This window comes from Cupressus sempervirens, chromosome 7 (genome assembly GCF_028749045.1).
Source record: "Cupressus sempervirens isolate cs-2001-9-10 chromosome 7, ASM2874904v1, whole genome shotgun sequence".
NCBI lineage: Eukaryota > Viridiplantae > Streptophyta > Pinopsida > Cupressales > Cupressaceae > Cupressus > Cupressus sempervirens.
The window spans coordinates 855,639,754-855,645,712 of NC_143124.1; positions in this window are offsets into that span (position 1 = coordinate 855,639,754).

The window sequence follows — 5,959 nt, forward strand, 5'->3', positions numbered from 1 at the left end:
AGTAATCAATCTTCAAGAATAGGTTCTTTCTCAATTTGATCTTGGATCACAAAATAGCTTCTCAAAATTTGTACATATTGCTTTCATAGAAAGTTCTCATATCATAATGCTTCACATCAGTTTCATAACTTACACAAGATAGCACACTTGAATTCGCAAGATGTCCTTTGAATAAATACCATGCCTTTACATAAATTTTTGCTAGGTTGGCTAAGACCATAATACACTTTTCAATCTTAAAGTAAACATCTAGGATGTTGGCCCTAATTGGTCAAGTAATTATTTTGTAAATGGAATAATTCCTTTCCTTTAATTCTATTTTCATGTTACACTTGTTAGACATGAATATCTCTTTTCTTTATAGCCTTAATAACTTCTAAGGTTATAAATGCGATCATCAACATGTATACTATCTCCATCTAACTTCACTAGTCATAATATGATGTCATGTCAGTAACAAGTTATATACAAAACAATAAACTATTGTATACCAAATTCATACTTGGACAATTTTTTGATACCAAAAGCTATGTATCCTTATTTCTAAGGTTTCCTATAAGCATGTACATCATGTGTTACCATAAATGACAACAATTAGATATAATCCAAATGTCAACAATTCTGCTATTAGTGCCAAATCTATATAATTTGTATCTCAGCTATCACAATAATTTTTAATTTTAGCCGTTGATCTTAAACCAAAGATCACAATTAAAATCCATTCATTTCCATTTATGAATTTCTCCATGGGTCCACCTAGGTACACATGCCAAATCATTGTTATTTCACTTTAATTAATATTTGGGCAACTTTCAATAGAGACATAATGATAAGTGTAGATCTCTTTTTGATCTGATGGCTGTGATAAAAAATGTTAGGTATCTATTTTTCTCCACATTATGGGTCCACTTTCTAGCTATGCACACTATGGAAAATAGGTGGCATAATTTTATTTCTTGGAGAATCTAGCATTGACCTTCTTTTCTTCTTGGTACTTCATGACTAGGTTCTGACTATGTCTTGGAATGTGATGGGCCCAACAAGACACACGTCATTCTATCATTATGTCACTATGATTAATGATCGAGAAATTTTTTGTAATGATACAGTGAATACCATCGATTGATCTAGAGATCAACAGTGAAAAGAATATCTTCATAATCCTCAATCTCTCTCATATAGAACCAATCAAATAAAGATAGTTGATACCTCGTCTAACACCATACTTTTACAAGCTAGAGTTGCCATTGCACCAAAATGTCAATACCCAATACAACCACTAGACTTATAGATAATAGGAGTTGGTTAATCCATGTCACAAATTCCAAAGGGGAACATTGGTGGTTAGTCCAAAAATTCCCCCCTTAGTGTTACCTGAGGAGATTCAAAACTATGACCAAGCTCTGATACCACTTGTTACAAGTTGGAGTTGTCATTACACCAAAAGATCAACCCGTCAATTATTGATACAACCACTAGACTTATAAAACATAGGAGGTAGTTAAGCCATGTGATAAATCTCGAAGGGGAACATTGGCAGTTAGTCAAACACATACCAACCATAAAAGGAAATGGTCTAGAGGGACACATGTTTTTCTGTTGTTATGTCACTATGGTTATCAAACATGAAACTTTGGAAAGTGACATAATGAGGACCATGGATCTTTCTGAGACCTAATAACTAAGAAGATGCATCCTTAAATACTTGTAATTTCATCTTAAAATGTCATCCATCAATTTGGTCTTCATTTGATGATCTGAATTTAATCCCTGAACCATTTGACTTGTCAACTTTGTAATGTACATAGTCAAATCAAATATGTGTTTTTAATTTAATTTTAAGGAGAGTCATACCACATTTGATTGGGTTCTTTCACCACTTCTACATCTTTCAGTATTCACTTTGCATCAAATTCAACTAATCCTTCTTGTAGCTTGTTCTCATGATCTATATATTGTCTTTAACATTGATCCTCATATTATTTTCTTCCATTTGTTTTGAATATGTCTATGGTCTTCTTGTTGGATCCATCATGTCTTCACCAAAAACAAGTGATCAAAGTATTAGGGTTTCAAAAAAACTTTCTTCTCATCTGAGAAATGCATAACAAACCCTCCAAAACCTAATCACCTGGCCATTGGATTGGTGCATTGCTCATATGATTTCCCTCATCAAGTTAGATCAAAAAAATGATGAGAAGAGAGGTAATCCTATGGGAAATATAGACTTAAACTCTAGACAATGACACTTGACTTGACTCAAAACCCTAGAGCAAAAATATATGAATTGAAACTTGGGCAAAAACTAACTTTGTCTATGGATTCAAGCATGATAATGCTTGAAAGAACTCTAGCAATCCCTAGTTCTACAGAAAAGGTGAAAACTTGGAAACAAAAAGAATAGACTAAACTAGGAAAAAAATAATGAACTACCTAGGAAAGAAAGCAACTAAGATAAAAAAAACTACATGAAAGGAAACCCTACCTATCTAACTACTATGCAGGGGTTACCTACTTTCAATTTTTTATTTTATACAACTACCAAATCCTCCCCATTATAAGAACATGGCAGGGTTTCTCTAGTGGGATATGCCAACTTGAAAGAACTATTTTGATTCACTTGTATGATTTGAAATGGCTCTTTCCACAAAGACTAAAATTTGGAATGCATACCTCTTGGCTCATGTCTCTTATCCCATAGCAATACCAATCACCTTCCATGAATTTTCTAGGCCTTTCTCTTCTATCAAACAACTTATTGACTCTTCCTTGGTGTTTAGTGATCCTATTAACCATATCTTCTCTTTCTTCTTGAAATTTGGTAAGATACAAGATCTTCTTCTCTAATCCATATTTGAAAACATCCTCTTCAATTATAGTCCTCAATTTACATGTAGTAAGTTCCAAAGGTAATTGAAAATTGGCTTCCACTCCATGGACCAATTCAAAAGGTGAAATACTAATAGCCATTTTAGGTGTGGTTCTATCATCCCATAAATCATCATGAATCTTCTTATGCCAAAATTTTTGATTATTTGAGACTAATTTCTTCAAAATATTTATCAGATTCTTATTACTAGACTCAACCTACTCATTCCCATGAGGGAAATAATTAGAGGAATGCCCAACTTGAATACCATTATCATAGAAAATTAAATAACCACTAAAGAGGAAAAATAAGATGCATTATCCATTCTCAACTTCACAAGAACTCCAAACTTGATCAATATAGGCTCTTTGAGAAATTCACATACTACTTCTGATGAAGTCTTCTTCATTGGCTTTTCTTCAACCCATTTTTTGAAATAATCTATGGTGGTCAATATGTAAGAGTGTCCTTGACTAGAAGAAGGATTTATTGGTCCTATAAAATCTAAACCCCATTGATGAAAAGAAGCTTCAATTATCACTGGCCTAAGAGGTAGGGCAACAAGTTAAGGTTTACTAGTAAACATCTTACATTTCTCACAATTAGAAACCCACTTATATGCATCTTTAAACATGCCAAGCCAATAATAGTATTGCCTCAAAATTTTAAATGTCGTAATAGTAGAGAGAAGTGTCCTTGACATGCCTTATTATGAAAAGATGTACACAACTTTACCTACTGCTCCTTATCCACACATCTTAAACATGTTCCGTCAATTGCTTCCTTGTACATGACATCATCATGAATCACATATTTTAATGATTTTGTTTTTAGATATCCTCTTTTCTTAGTATTCAACCCACCACGGCATTCACCATATGTCAAAAAATAAGAAAATTTTCAGAAGCAAGGATCCTAAAGACTTACCATAAGAATTTTTGGAGTATCCTCTTCCTTGAATTGTTGACCTTCTACTAAGGATTTACAGAGTGCATTAGCTCTTACAAGTTTGGTTGTCTTAATTTCTATATCATATTCTTGGACTTTTTCTATCCAAACTATTGAAAACATATGGATACAAGTATGATAATGTGTTTCAATCATTTTTTTGTCATTGATGTCAAACTTGCTACTTTTTGGTAAGACAATTGCTTATATGATTTGAGTACTATCATGTGTTTGATTGATGAAGAGGATTTGATAAAATGAAGTGACAATAACACTTAGAGGAAATGTTGAGTTATGATATGGAAAAGGAGTACAAGAATCATTTAAGATGGTGATATTATAGTGAATTGATAATATACTCAAGATTGAAAAGGTTGGTTACACTAGTTAAGTTTAGAAAAATAAGTTAAATGAAGTTTTTCTGCCAAGCTTAACAATCTGCACAATAGGTGTCAAGAAATGTTAGTGCAAGCCAAGAAAAAAAAAAGTTGGAGCAGAGAAAAGTTAATTTTAGTGTAAGCCAAGTGAAATAGTGTAAGATGAGTAAAATTTAGTTGATTTTGAGCACCAGTAAACTTTAGTTCATGCCAAGTGATTTGATAGAGGATCCCAAGAAATGCAGTATGTGTCGAGCATCAGAAGCGAGTTAATGTTGAGTTTCAACATTATAAAAAATATCAAGAATTTGATGAATCTGAGCTGAAAAGTTTGACTTCTTGGATTGTGTGAATTATGTGGAAGATAAGATTGATGAGATGGTGGCATAGAATTCAAGGTAAATTATTTTGAGAAAAATTCAAAGAGAATCAAAGGAGAAGTTTCTAGAAGGGAATGAAATGAAATAATGGGTAGATTAATTGAATCCTACCTAATCTAACCTAAATCTAAAATGGACGATGGAGGATGAATGAGAAAAGATCTCAATTCTATATTTATAGAGTTGGCTGGTCAGAAGAAAAGGTTGTAATATGGGAGAAACTAAGTATGATAAGGAGTATAGTGTGTTACTCATTCAGTGACCTAAGAGAAGAGACTTAAGGGTATGGATGCTTGAAGGGTGAATAAGTTATTAGAGCTGAAGTGTGTGAAAGCTAAGCAGAATGGAGGACTAAAACAAAGATCTATAATCTACAAGTGTATTGTAAGTTGTTATCAAATCAAGCCTTTATATTACTTTCTAATCATTGTAACAGTCTAGGGTAAATCCTTTGGATTAATGTTGACCTAAAAATCATTTATAAATCCTTTAATAGTGTGAAATTCCAAGTGAATAATCTAAAGTCCTCTAACGAGGCTCACTCCTAATAGGGTGATTGAAATCCTTTAACCAAGTCACATTTAATAGTATGCATTGTAACCTTTAACAAACCTTTCACAGTGAGAATGAGTAGCATGTTACTGGTGGTTTTCCCCAAATTAGGTTTCCACATTAAATTATTGTGTCAAGTGTGTTATTGAATCTGTTATGTTTCATGTTAACATTTCTGCAAAGTTGATTTGACAACAACCTACAAGTTAAGTAATTGCATAATCTAATGGATGCATACATGATGAAAATGTCTTATGGATATGGGTTAACTAAATTATGAAAAGTTTTAATTGTATATCTGGACCTTGGATAAGTGATTCACCCCCCTCTTAGTTATTCTAAATAATTCCAACACAAATTTCTCTATTATTACAAACAACCTCTTGTTGTGTTAGAATAGTTTTTATTGCAGGACCTGGGAATGAGTGTTGATCTTAGATTAGTTTTGACAAGTGAATTTCTACGCACTTATTTCATTTAATTAGTTCATGCCAAAAAAGAAACACATGCCAAGTACAACATGGATATAGTAGAGCATGTTGAGTCCACAGTAAGTGTTGAGCCACTCATGTGCTGATTCACTCAAGTGCCAAGCAGATAGTGTGTGCCAAGTGATTCAAGAGTTAAGAAAGGAGTGCATGTTGAGTGATACAAATGTTGAGTCACAGTATAGAAGATAATATATGTCGACCATCAGAGACTTCAGATGCTGAGTTAGAAAATTTTGACATAGTTGTTTTTAAAGGCCCAAACTACTATTTAATCAATTTTGAGCTGACTTAAATATGAATTATGATATTTGGAGATAAAGGAAAAACTTAGGTTGGATTCCC